Genomic DNA, 15,158 nt, shown 5'->3' with positions numbered 1-15,158 from the left:
TCCCTCACTCATCAGACAGTAGGATCGGGTCAGTGAAACTGCTGACCCCACCTCACTCTGTGACAAGGTGTCTCTGAGTTACACTCAGCTCTGGGCATTTTAGAGATTAAGACGGAAGTGCTCAGGTACGAGACTATCAGTGAACTTCCATCTCATCATGAGGGGAGGGCCTCGAGACACTTTTGCCTTCCTCAGTCATGTAAAGTTTAGGTCAAGCAGCAAGGCACCTACACACTTAGTGCTGGTCTAAACCTGCCTCTTAAACCTGAACAAGAAGAGTGACTATCAGACTGACCTTTCTTTACCCTGACAGACACTCTTCTTGTTGAGGAAGAAAGTGGAGGGGGAGCCCTTCCGCCCATGCGGACACACCCTAACTGAGTACTATTTTTTGAACCCTTTGCAAAATGTATGTTAAGTTGGCCAGACCCAATTGGCTTAAGCTGACTTACTTATAAGTCCCTCGCATATGGTACCAAGGGTACCCAGGGCACGTAAGTTAGAGTGTCCAATCAGAGGTGCAGCACTGATTATGCCACCCTGCACATGGCAGAAAACAAAATGGCACCCAGCCTGCATCTGCAGCCTGAGGAGCAGCTTTAAACTGCTAGTTTGGTTTCACCATTCAATTCAATGGCAAAGCCCCATTGCCCTTAACTATACATATAAATCTCCCTAAGGAAGGCCTATCGAGCCCTAAAGCAAGGAGCAGTTTATTATTAAGTCAGACATATATTTTAATATGCCCCACCAGTAACACTGCCACATTTTACCTTGGAAAAGGTAGTTGCCCCTTTGGCTTGCAGGGGAGTCTCTTCTTCAGGAGTGGAGGAGCATCGCCTCACCTGTTGCAAGCGCAGCAGGCAAACTCAAGTAAATAAAATGGCATTTCAATTGTTTACCACTGCACTGGCTTGTGCTGTGTAAAGCACGAGGGTGGGAGCGGGGCTGAATCCTGATTTCATCACCGGTCTACAGAGTAGCTGGCTGTCTACAGCCATCCTATCTGACAGGTGCAGTGTTGACTCAGCAATCCAAAGGCTTGAAACAGCCTGGGGGTTGCTGGCACAGACCCTCAGACTCTAAATGAGTGCTGGGTGACCCTGCTCCCACAAATCCTGGAGCTGCTTTTGCAGCATGAAAGCAGCTCCAGGATTGGTTGGGGTTCCACCCACAAGCAGAAAGAAAGGCCAGCCTTTTCCTGCTCGTGGAAGGGAGAAATGCTGCAGCAGTCATGCTCCAGCTTCGAGTTCAGGGTGAGTAGAACCTTCGTGCTCCACCATTTTTTATTGAAGGCAGCCATCAATGTTGGCTACTACACAGTTACAGGCTCACATCTCAGACCTGCTAACTTCTGGATGGGACTATTAAAGTGGGTACTTCAAGGTATTAAATTAATCACGGTTTTAAACCCGACTTGATTGCTAAGTCAAATTTACTGTAATCTAAAAAAAACAGCAGCTTCTAGAAAGCTGCCACTATTTTGCCTAGTTTATCTGGAGGCCTTTCGCAGTTGCTGGTCACCCGAGAGCCTTCTGCCCTTCTGGGGAGTCATGTGAAGGACTGCCAGGCTAAGAAACACTAGAGCTTTGCCACAGAGGAAGATGTTAACTCCCCCTTACAGGAAGCCACACAGGGTGTTGGTTAAAAGGCAAGCTTCAAAGGGGAAGCCACTACAGGTGGCCACTCCTCTAGGGTGGGCTACCAAGCTCCACATAACTGTGAAAAGTTTCAAAATCTTTCAAATGGACTGGGATTGGTAGATCTGACTCATAGCCGGAAGTCATACAAAGTTAAGAGGGAACCTGGTAGCCCATTGGCTAATCTTGCTATCATCCCCCAGGGCACTTTCTGGGCTTAGATATGACACCCCTGGCACCCTGAACCTCATCACATTTGGACTGGAAACAGGTCAAAAGAAGGACTGCCCTGCTGACCCCTAAACCTGGCAAGAGAGGCTTTACGGGTGGATTGGACCATGCCTGGCTCATGGAAAAGTTGCTCCCGAGCCCAAGACTAAAGTAGTGATTCCAAAGGTCAGTCAGCTAACCACCTGTGCAGCACTGGGGCCATAACATGTGAAGTACCCCCGCCCGGCTAGTCAATAGCCACTCTCACAGAAACACCGCCGACTGCCACCTTGCAGCCAGGAAGATCTCCATGTCAGACACAAAAGTTGCACCTGCGTCTGCTGGACCCAGTAGAGTTATCAGACTGTGAATTGGTCAACAGAGATGGACAATAGTCCTCACCAAAGGAAAACGTTGGACTGCAGTGTCCAGAGATCAATAACCAAGCTGCTGATGGACTTCTACTGGCCCAAAGAGGAATTTGAGGGTTTCTGACCCTTGTGGCAAAAATCTTCCTACCTTACCCATGGACCGAAGAAGAAATTCAAGGAGACCCCCGTTGACCGCACAGAATCCACAGCATCATTCAGCATCCTCAAAATCCTGTATCCTCAGCATCAGGACCACTTCATTAAAGTATGTGATAGTTTTCATGTAAAGAGATGAATTTGACTTGAGATTGCTTTTGGGAAAAGATACCTGTCGATGTATTCCTTATTGGCCCCTCAGACCTTCTCCTTGTTGAAATTGGTCATCAACTCATCCAAACTCTTCAAAAGTTTCCAAACTTTAAAATCGGCAATGCTTGTTTGTACAGTAGATGAAAAAGAGGAGATTTTGATTGTTTTGCTCATCTTGGTGTGTAAAAATGTATAAATATCATCTATTGTTTTAAATCAGTGTTGGAGTTCTTTTGCGACCTCTTCGACAGCACCACCCCGGATGTAGCATTCTTCACCAAAACCTGGACCAACACCACCTCAGGACTGGACACCTCCATCGCCATTCCCCAAAGATACAAGATCTCCAGGAAGGACTGCCCCACCTGCCCTGGAGGAAGAATCGCCATTGTCCACAAATCCACCCTCTGCCTGAAGGAAAACCTTCACTTCAAGATACTGGCCAGCCCCACCCCCACCCTCCATGAAATCCTCATCTACCGACCCCCTGAGTCCCGCATACTTTTCACCAACTACATCATGGACATCATCTACCCGCATGCCATCGCGTCCACCAAATACACCCTACTGGGAGACCTCAACTTCCTCCTCGACAACCAACTGGACCCCGGCATCACATTCCTCCTGGACAACCTCCACAACATTGGACTCTGCCAGATCATGACTGAGACCACGCACTCAGCAGGAAGCATCCTTAACCCCCTGTTCCCAACAGGAAACTCCATCACCTGTAGCCACAGCACCAAACTCCCACGGACCGACCATCGATGCGTCCACTTCACCTTCAGAACATCCACCATCCACATACACCAGCACCTGCTTCCCCAAAGACACTGGACCAGAATCACAGACAACCAACTCACCTCATTACTCAACAACTCTTCCCTAACCATCGCAGAAAACGACAGCTCCAACACCACAGCCCGAACCCTGCACGGATGGATCATAAACAGCGCCAACACCATAGCCCCACTCAAGAAAAACAACAACACCCATGCCAAGAAAGCTAGATGGTTTACCACTGAACTTCGAGAGTCCAGACACACTTGCCGCAACCTAGAAAAGGTCTGGAGAAACACCAAATCCACAGAAGCCGACAACAACTTTAGAGCCACCACCAATGCCCACCACCAACTCATCGGAAAAACGAGGAAAAAAGCAATTGAAGACAAAATCTCCACTCATGCATACAACAGCAAAGAACTCTTCAACATCATCAAAGAGTTCACCCAACCCACCAGCGAGTCCACCGACATGTTATGTTATATGTTATGTTATATAAAAGCTTATACAGCGCTCGAATGCCGAAGCGTCTTGGCGCTGGGGTGTGTGAAGGAGGCAGGGCGTGGGGAAGGCCCAGACACTAACCGGCGTTAAACAGCCGAGATTTTAGGATGTTCCTGAACGATAGAAGGTTCGGCTGCAGTCTCAGGGCCACTGGTAATTTGTTCCACAGTTGGGCCGCACAACAGGAAAATAGGTGGCCCCCCCATCTGGCTCGCCTGTACCCGGGTACACAGATCAGGCCTTGATTAGCCGAGCGTAAGTCACGCGAAGGCATGTAAGGCCTGAGCCTGTTCTGGCAATCTTCTGCACCTCCCCCGTACCGTTCTTTATGCACCAAGCAGAGTGCTTTGAACTCAATTCTCTGGTGGACAGGGAGCCAGTGTAATGCTCTCCTGCCCAGAGTGGTGGGATGGCGGTTTGGAAGCTTTAGAAGCAATTGAACGGCAGCGTTCTGCAGAGATTGAAGTTTGCTGATTTGGTACCTATCAATGCCCAGGAACATTGCGTTGCAGAAGTCCACTCTGGACATAAGAAGGGCCACCATAACTGTTTTTTGAAGTGCCAGGGAAATGAAAGGGAAGATTTTCCTCAGGGTCTTAAGTAAGAAAAAACAGGCTGATGTTAGACTGTTCACCTGAGCTGACATATTAAGTTTGTCATCAAAGATGACTCCCAAATTCCTCACTTTCTTTACAGGTAAGGGACAGTCCCTGGCTTCCGGTGGCCACCTATGATTGCCCCACATCGGTGGTCCATTCCCAAATTCAATCACTTCTGTCTTGTCCGTATTGATTTTTAAGAAGCTCCGACTCATCCACTCCATGACGTCTGTCAAACAAGCATGAAATCCTTTCGCTGTTAGCTAAGGCTTATCTGAGACGGAAATCACCATCTGTGAGTCGTCAGCATACGCCACAAGAGTGAAGCCATGCTTCCTTACTAGCCTGGCCAATGGTCTCACATAGACATTAAACAGAGTTGGCGACAAAGCTGAGCCCTGCGGAACACCGCAGGGTAGATTAAAACAGTCAGATTGTAGACCGTCTCAATTCAGACTTTGTTTCCTGTTGTTTAAAAAGGAGGAAAGGAGAACAAGGGCAACCCCATTCATTCCAATCTCCTGTAGTCGCCACACCAACACCGCATGATTCACGGTGTCGAATGTGGCCGACAAGTCGAGGAGCACAAGAATGGCCCTCCCTCCCCTGTCCACTATTGTCCGAATTCTCTCTGACGCAGCAATCAAGGCAGATTCAGTAGAGTGTCTGGGGCGGAAGCCATACTGGAATGGGTCCAGTAACCTGTTGATGTCCAGGTATTCAGTTAAAGTCTTATTAACCAACCTTTCCAGAATCTTGGACATCCCTCCCTCACAAGACCTTTGCGACAAACTCACCACCTATTTCCACCACAAAATCAAGAAGATCTACGACAACTCCGACGAAGACAACCAACACACTGAACCCACACCAACCACCCCCAACACCCTGAAGCCAGTGATCTACAAGTGGCAGAACTCACCACCGAAGACACACTGAAGACAATGAAGTCAATCCACTCCGGGGCCCCCACGGACCCCTGCCCCCTCAACATTTTCAACAGAGCCGCCGACACCATCGCACACGTGCTCTGCCACACCATTAACTGCACTCTGGCAAATGCCTCGTTCCCCGATGACTGGAAACACGTCGAGCTCAACCCCCTCTTGCAGAAACCTTCGGTGGACCCCACTGACCTCAAAAATTACAGACTTATCTCCCTGCTCCTGTTTCCAGCAAAAGTCATCGAGAAAGCCATCAATAGCTAAGTCACACATTTATCGAAGAGCACAACATATTCGACTCCTCTCAATCCGGCTTCACAAAAAACCACAGTACGAAAACCACCCTCCTCGCCGCAACCGACAACATCCGCACCCTACTGGACAAAAGAGAAACAGCAGCCCTCATCCTCTTTCACCTCTCAGCGGCGTTCAACACAGTTTCTCACCGCACCCTAATACGCAAACTCCACGACACAGGGATCCGAGGCAAGGCCCTTGACTGGATCCGCTCCTTCCTCTCCGGCAGAATGCAGCAGACTCTCCCTTTACTCTCAGACCCCACTCCAACCATCTGTGGAGTCCCCCAAGGATCCTCCCTCAGCCGTACGCTCTGCAATGTCTACATGGCTCCACTCACCCCCAACGTCAGAATCTACGGACTCAACATTGGATCATACACTGATGACACCCAACTCATCCTCTCCCTATTCAACGAACCCAACATCGCCAGACACAACATTCGAGAAGGCATGGAAGCCATCGCCAAATAGATGAAAAACAGCTGCCTACAACTGAACACCAACAAAATGGAAGTACTCATCATGGGCCCAACCCTGATGCTTGGAAATACACCTGGAGGCCCCCTGACCTCGGAAGCCCACCCACCCCCAAAGAGCATGCACGCAACCTGGGAATCATCCTGGACTCAGAGCACAAAATGGACTGGCAGATCGACTCTATCTCGTCCTCCTGCTTCCGCACCCTCCCCCTCCTACGTAAGACCTTCAAATGGATCCCCCTGAACACAGAAAGACTGTCACTCATGCCCTGGTCACCAGCAGACTCGACTACGGCAACTCTCTCTATGCCGGAATAAACAGAAACCTCACCCGCAAGCTACAGAACATCCAAAACGCCACAGTAAGACTGGTCCTCAACCTGCCAAGACACTGCCACATCTCCCAGCACCTGCGCACACTCCAGTGGCCCCCCATCATAGCTAGAGTCATCTTCAAGATGCTAACCCACCCTCACAAGGCCCTCCACAGCTCCGGACCAGCATCCCTGAATAGCTGACTCAAATTCCACACAACCCAAAGGACCCTGCGATCAGCCCAGCTCTTCTATGCTGCAGTCCCCCGCATCAGAAAGACCAGATCGAGAGGCCGCTCCTTCTCCTTCTGCGCGGCCAGAGTCAGAAATTACCATCTGCTCCACATCAGACAGACAACATCGCTCCCCATCTTTGGGAGAAACGTCAAAACCTGACTCTTCGACAGACCCCCTCCTTCATGGACTGAAACCTGCAACCCCCTCCCCCAAGCGCCTTGAGACCCTTACAGGTGAGTAGTTGCACTTAACAAACACCTTGATAGATTGATTGATTGATTGATTAATTTTGTGCTGTGTGACTTTCGTATTGTTTTGCTTGGTCTTCTAAATGCTTTTACACTAGTCCCAGAGTTGAACAAAAGGTTTTACAAACGAGCTTGACTGGCCCCGAGATGGTTTTCTAAGTGCATTACACTTCAGGTCATACAACCACACCATATAATGCACCAGAATCCTCACGGGAAAACATAGCAATAAATGAAAGGGAGAGCGAAAGATCAGTGAGAAAAAAGACACAATGTAAGAGACTGAGCACAAAGGAGTTGATGGTCATTTGAGTTTGGGAAAATAATGCATGCACCAAAAAATAAAATATGCACTGCACTGGCAAAGTTGTGGGCCCTTGGCCCATTTCAGGGAGCGGGAACTGCAAGGTTTCTCAAGAAGAACATTTTTCTGGCTCTGCCAATGAAAATATCTGACCTGACAGCCTATCAGGATTTTGCAAACACCACCCACTATTCCTGTTTCCTCCCTTCTCTCTTCAAAGCACAACAGCCATGTTCATTCAGTCCCTCTGAAGGTGAACCATCAGGTTCCCTTGCCACCAAATCTTTACCACATGTTTGTTATTTGGCTGAATGTGCTGTAGAGTCTGTGTACATTTTGGTGATCTTTGATCACCACTCCTCCTTTGGGCTCCTCTCATGCCAGAAAGGCACAGCCCTCCCGTAAAAAGCGGATCGCCACCCGTGGTTCAACCCTTGAGGCTTTGGGTAGATTTTCCCTCTCCTTTTGGTCTAGGCAGGCTTTCAGACTTGTCATCCTTGGTGTGGTCTTCACCCACATATTTTGCCTTCACCCCTGCTGTTTTCTGAATCTGTTTTTGTTGGCCTAAGACTATTTCCACCTTACCACTGCTAACTAGTGCTAAAGTGCTTGCACTCTCGCCCTTAAGCATGGTAAAATTGGCCTACACCTGAGAGAATAATTTAATTTACTTGTAAGTCCCTAGTAAAGTGGTTCTACGTGTACCCAATGCCCATTGATTAAATGCTACTAGCGGGTATGCAGAGCTCATTGTGCTACCCACGAAAGAACCACTTTAAAACATGGCCTGCCATTTGAGGCCTGTGGGCAGTTTTAAACTGCCAATTCAACCTAAGAAAATAAACATTTTGGCATTCACATACCTTCCCTTTTATTGCATATAAATCACCCCTTAGGTAGGACCTTAGCAGCCCATAGGGTAGGGAGTTTTACATTTAAAAAAGTGGATATATATTTTTAAGAGTTACAAGTCCTGGCATTGAGTGCCTACCTCTACATGGCAAAACATTGGGTTACCTTATTACATTTAAGAAGTGCTAACGTTTGACTGGGAAAGGTAGAACAGTCTTGTTTTGTCTCAAATGAATTACAATTTAAATTCCTCTTTAATGGTAAAGTCGGATTTTAAGTCACAATTCTGAAATGGCACTTTTAGAAAGTTGGCATTTTCTTGTTCCAATCTTTTGGTGCCTGCTTCCAGTGTTTTGGGTCACATAACCCTGTTCTGAGTCTTTCTGACTAGCCAGTGAGACAATAGCACTTTGGTGAGGACAGAATGGCCTATCTTGAAAGGATAAGTAGGAGCGGCGCTGTTCCCTGCCCGACTTGCAATTAAATACCAGACTGACCTGCTGCTTGAGGCCTTTCTTGTTCCCTAGACAACTGTGTTGCTACTTGAAGCCTACTCTGATCTGTGAGAAGGTAGACTGGACGTTGCTCTCTTCAACCCAGGCTAATGTGAATGACTCCAAGGGTCAGTTCACTGACCTCCTGTTCGGAGCTAAAGGTAGTCAACATGCTCCAGAGCCCTCCCGAGGTGACCTGCTGCAACTGGGCCTGGCTGGACCTGCAACTGAACTTTCCTCAGCCCTGCTGGCCTTCGCTTGAGTAAGATACAGATCCAGCTTTAGTTCCTGGATCCTTGGTTGGCATCAGTTGTGCGCCTTCTGTAAAATCCTTGAGTTTTGAACTATTTATGCCATGAATTGAGAAAGCGACCTTTTCAGCAGAACTAGCCGGATCGGCTCCATTGTAGACGGCCTGTACTTGTGATTTTCTCCAAGTCTAGTATGACCAGATTACCACAATTGGTTCTTTGTGTTTTAGACGATATACCGCCCCAAACGCTTGAAATTTCATATCTCTGGTTCTACTGATTAGATTTTTGTCATTCTGGTTTCATTTTGTTCATTAAAATCTATGCTAGTTCGTTCTAAAGTGCTTTAGGCTTTTTTCATGTTATATATTTACTTTATTACAGTTTGTGTGCTAGATACATAGTTAACAGAATGCCTGTAAGTTAACCCTGGCTGCTTTTGTGGTAAGTACAGGTTAACTTAGAGGCTTGTCTGGTTCATCCTGACAAGGACAGTAGTTGTTGCTTGAGAAGTGTTTACATCCCCCTCAAACAATAACCCAGTTACTGACATTGGCCCAGAAGGAATAGGCAGCAACTTCACTATTTTGAAATGTAACGGTTTCCAGGCGCGGATCAACACCCTTTCTAAAGAGAAGAAAGGGTAATTGATTGGCTTCTCAGAACCTGGCCCTATAATCCTCGCCTAAGCTCTTATTTCGGACCAAGCCCATGTCACACTCACAGAGAGCTGTGCCCTCTCATTTTACACTTTTAGGTGTGTAGTAGAAGGTGCACAGTACCTATATTGTGAGTTTGTAACAGGGACTTAAATTGAGATTGCCGTATATCTCCGGGTTCAGAAGACTTAACAAGGTAATCCTGGACCCTGCATATCTCGGGGGCCACCTCATGTGCCTGAGCCCATTGGTGTATGTCACCGTACTCCTTGAAATGAAAAAGTCATGTCTCTGGGTGTGTAGATATTTTCCTAAGTACTGAACATGGTACTTTCGCTGCCACCATCTGCGCTGGACTAAGCCCTCCTGGCTTCCAGCTCCAGCTCCATCTCTGCCATTCTCAGATCATGAGCTAAAACCATTTTCCTTTTCTACATCTCCCATTTCTCTCACTCCACATCCAATTCTGTAGACAGACCTGGAGATGAAACACTGCTGATAGCCCTGGAGGGTTCTCTTTCACCATTCATGCTGCCCCCCGCCCCACAGGCGATTCTGGCTCCTCCAGCGATCCCAGATGCAGACTTTCTTCCTCCTCCTCCACACCATCATTCACATCTACTGTGTGCTCACCAGCCATCAGCACCATGTGCAGCTCCTCCTATCCAGTGAAAGAACACCTGAACCTCCTGCAGAACTTGTTGAGCTGTGGCACAGTATAGGACTCCAACCTCTCCTGCTCAAACACCAGCTCTGCAGCTACAGCTGACGGCTCCACATACTGAGACCTGATTGTGCCCAAAACTCAAGAGTTGCAAAAACAGAAAGAGAAACAAATGTATGGTGGTACGTTATGATCTGCGTTATGGAAGTAGAGTACACCAATCACTGTATGCATTGTACAAACATAAGTCCTTTTCTCACTGCTTACCACCAATGTTAGAAATATGGGGGCAGATTTACATGCCCCTTTTGCCACCGGTGCGTCATTTTTTGTGATGTACAGATGGTGCATTTTACTGCTCCAAATTTACAAGGACAGGAAAAGTCAGGCAGGGTGGCTTTTTGTGTACTTGTAAATATGGCCCCTTTGCACGCAGCACTTTGCGTGCAAGGGGTGATCCTTGGGTGTTGCTGTAGGTGTTCCCACATAACACCCATGGAACAACACCCATGAAACCTGACACATTTCCATATTTATGAGGAATTGTAAATATTGAAATGCTTCTGATCGCTAAGCCTCCCCATGGGAGGCGTAGTAGGGCGCAACGAGGAGAAATGCATTTTGAAGCACACAAAGAAAGAGAAATTACCTCTAATGATTGTTTAAGTGCAGGAAGTTGTCCCTTCCTGCACATAAACAATCATTTAAACAATGACTTTGCAGCCCACATTGAAGTTGAAACACTGCATTTCTGATTGTTTATGTGCAGGAAGGGAACCTTTCCTGCACATAAACAATCTCCCCATGACGCAGGCATTTTGTGCGCCAGCGCGGGGGACTGCAAAGAGATGTGACATATTCTTGTAAATATGTCACATCCCTGTGCTTCGGAAGTGCTGCATAGTGACAGAGCCAAAGGGCTTGAAGTATGCACTAAGTCACTTTCTTGTAACTCTGCCCATGGTGTCCAGCTGGGAGTGGTTTGGTAACCTGTCCAAGTTGGGACCCTCACTGTAGTCAGGATAACAGGACTACACAGCTATGGTAAACCCTGCTCACCCCAATGGTAGCTTGGCAAGAGCAGTCAGACCCTTGACCTTGCCTAGTATGTCGCTCCCCCACTACACAGCTCCGCCTGTGCTCTTCTGCCCCTTGTATTTTGTGCCCCGTCTTTTTTCGTCTTTTTTTTCCTCTGTGCCCTGTCATCCAGATTCCCACCACTGCGTCTACTGTGGCCCAACCCCTCCCGCTTCCCAGCTACTCCTCCCTCCCACCTCTCAATGTATGGCGTGTTGAAGGCGGGCCTAAGGAAAGCCCGTCTGCGCCGGTCGGCGCCTGGACCGCACCCAGCTCAAGAACCCTTGGTTCTCGCACTCCCCGCGCCCACCATGACCGCCACCGCTATTAGACCAGCACTCTCCATGCACTTAACCCTGGATGGACCCACACCTGCTTCAAGGCCGCCCCGAAACGCACACACAGTATCTTCATCTGTCGGAGCTGCAGCTACACCAGCCTCAGAGCTGCCGAAGCACCCACCAAGAAGGACCTCAACCAGCTCCGATGCATCCTACTGAACTCCCGCTCCGCAAGCAAACACGCCGTTGAGCTCTGGGACCTGCTCGACACATCATCACCAGACGTCGCCTTTCTAACAGAGACCTGGAGGAACGACTCCTCCGAACCCGAGATCGCCATCCCAGATGCCTATAAGATCACCCACAGAGACTGCACCAACGGAGGAGAAGGAGGAATCACCATTGTCCACAAGAACACCATCAGGATCTCGATCAGCACCGATGACACTCTCTGCACCACCGAACACATGCAATTCCAGATCCACACGGACACCAACACCACCCTCAGAGGCACCCTCATCTACATGCCCCCCAGATCCCGACCCCAGTCAGCAACTCCATCGCCGACTTCATCAGCACGCATGCCCTGACCTCCACTGACTACATCCTCCTCGGAAACCTGAACTTTCACCTACACAACAACAACGACAGCAACTCCACCACTCTGATCGACAACCTTGCTAACCTCAGACTAAGGCAGCTCGTCACAACGCCGACCCACTGCGCCGGCCATACACTAAACCCGATCTTCTACTCAAGCTCCCACATCTCCTTCATCAACACCACTGAACTCCTCTGGACCAGCCACCGCTGCGTCCACTTCACCTTCCAGGAACCTAGCACACACCACCACATCTAACAGATCCCACGCCGCTGCTGGAATAAAGTCACCGAAGAACAACTACAGACAAACCTCGCTCTCAGCCCACCAACTGACCACTCCCACACTCTGATGACGCTGTCCACAACCTTAGACGTTGGTGATGCGCCGGTTCCTTACTGGTAGGGCAGGTGATGCGTAAGTTCCTTACTGGCAGGGCAGGTGATGCATCAATTCTTCACTGGCAGGGGAGGTGATGCGTCCGTTCTTTACTGGCAGGGCAGGTGATGCATCAGTTCCTTACTGGCAGGGCAGGTGATGCGTCAGTTCATTATTGGCAGGGCATGTTATGCTCCGGTTCCTTACTGGCAGGGCAGGTGATGCTCCGGTTCCTTACTGGCAGGGCAGGTGATGCGTCAGTTCCTTACTGGCAAGGTAGGTGATGCGTCAGTTCCTTAATGCAGGGCAGGTGATGCGTCAATTCCTCACTGGCAGGGCAGGTGATTCGCTGGTTCCTTACTGGCAGGGCAGGTGATGCATCAATTTCTCACTGGCTGGGGAGGTGATGCGTCAGTTCATTACTGGCAGGGGAGGTGATGCATCAGTTCCTTACTGGCAGGGCAGGTGATGCATCAGTTCATTACTGGCAGGGCAGGTTATGCTCCGGTTCTTACTGGCAGGGCAGGTGATGCTCTGGTTCCATACTGGCAGGGCAGGTGATACGTTAGTTCCTTACTGGCAGGGGAGGTGATGCATCAGTTCCTCACTGGCAGGGCAGGTGATTCGCTGGTTCCTTACTGGCAGGGCAGGCGATGCGTTAGTTCCTTACTGGCAGGGGAGGTGATGCGTCAGTTCCTCACTGGCAGGGCAGGTGATTCGCTGGTTCCTTACTGGCAGGGCAGGTGATGCGTCAATTCCTCACTGGCAGGGGAGGTGATGCGTCAGTTCATTACTGGCAGGGCAGGTGATGCATCAGTTCCTTACTGGCAGGGCAGGTGATGCATCAGTTCATTACTGGCAGGGCAGGTTATGCTCCGGTTCCTTACTGGCAGGGCAGGTGATGCTCCGGTTCCTTACTGGCAGGGCAGGTGATACGTTAGTTCCTTACTGGCAGGGGAGGTGATGTGTCAGTTCTTTAATGCAGGGCAAGTGATGCATCAATTCCTCACTGGCAGGGCAGGTGGTGCGCTGGTTCCTTAATGGCAGGGCAGGTGATGCATTGGTCCTTACTGGCAGGGCAGTTGATGTGTCAGTTCCTTACTGGCAGGGCAGGTGGTGCGTGAGTTGCATTTTGGCATGGGAGGTGATGCGTTGGTTCCTTACTGGCAGGGTAGGTTATGCTCCGGTTCCTTACTGGCAGGGCAGGTGATGCACCGGTTCCTTACTGGCAGGTCAGGTGATGCACCGGTTCCTTACTGGCAGGGCAGGTGATGCGTCAGTTCCTTACTGGCAGGGCAAGTGATGCGTCAGTTCCTTACTGGCAGGGATGGTGATGGTCAGTTCCTTACTGGCAGGAAAGGTGATGCGTCAGTTCCTTACTGGCAGGGCAGGTTGTTGTAATTTAGCAGCGATCGGGGTTAGCATTTAGCTGAAGCCATCTTGTATTCGGCAGCCATCTTTTCTGCCACATGCTCTCCGTGAGCTCTTTCCTACCTTGCTGTCGTTTACGCTTGCACTCTGCTTAGAGACAGACTATATTTAGGCTCTGCTACTCAGCACATGCGCAGAAGAGACTGTGACTGTCCATGCACCTGTTCTAGTCTGTATATGTCAGGTTATTCTTACCGGAGTCAGCAAGCTGCTAGCTCCAACCTACTGTTGACTGTGCATTTCCGTATGGCCTTTTAAGTATGTAACCCTTCTCTTCTGTGCTTGTACCGCCTTCTGTTGAGCCCCTGTGTGGGTATAAAAGGACCAAGCTCCTTCTGCTCAGTGTGCTACTTCATACATTACTGAAGGGTGTTGTGTGAATGTAGTTCCACCTCATGAGGTTAATAAAAACTTTGTTTTATATTCCAGTTTCCGTGCCAACTTCTATGCTATTTGTCTAAGGACTTTGTGCAGAGAAGGGCGAATCCCTAGCACTGGTAGGCCTTGCTGAGGCTCTCCCCCACAAGGTGATGCGTCAGTTCCTTGCTGCAGGGAAGGCGATGCGTTGAATCCTGGCCCTTACTGTGGTGCGATGTCAAAGACGAGATCGCCATTCATGTGTTTGTGCTGTATTCAATTTAACAAAGTTTTTAACGTTGACATGAGTGTGCCTAGAAGAGCTCCAAATGCACTTTCAAAAATGCATGCAATGTGCACAGTGTGCAAAGTGTGCACAGTGTGCAAAGTGTGCAAAGTGTGCAAAGTGTGCAAAGTGCACTAACTTGTTTTCTCATTCTCTCCCTATGACCATGGAGCCCCAAATGTGACATTCAGTGTTTCAATAATTGTATGAGATTCAGTTAGCTTTCAGTCCTGCTTCCACTCTATCAATGAATGTTTCTCTTATGCATGCCTGATGCTCCTGAAGGAAGGAACGTGTAATGTATTTATTTAAAGTCTGTTTGCCTTTTGCTGAACAGAAGTCTTGTTTATATTATTAAATGTGCTTTTAATGTTTTGTTGTATGGCTTAATACACGATTATTCTCTAGATGTAGAGCAGAGGTCATCGAACCATGTGAGGTGTTTTCTGATTTACTATTGGACACAGATATATCCCTTCCTTAACACCACAATTACTGTGCAAATTCTCTGAAACCTCCAGTCAGGAAATGATGCAGGCTTCTGCTGTTCATCCTTACCGAGCAGACTCCATGTCAGTATGTTCAC

This window comes from Lissotriton helveticus, chromosome 4_2 (assembly GCF_964261635.1).
Source record: "Lissotriton helveticus chromosome 4_2, aLisHel1.1, whole genome shotgun sequence".
NCBI lineage: Eukaryota > Metazoa > Chordata > Amphibia > Caudata > Salamandridae > Lissotriton > Lissotriton helveticus.
Note: the sequence above shows the minus strand (reverse complement) of the source record.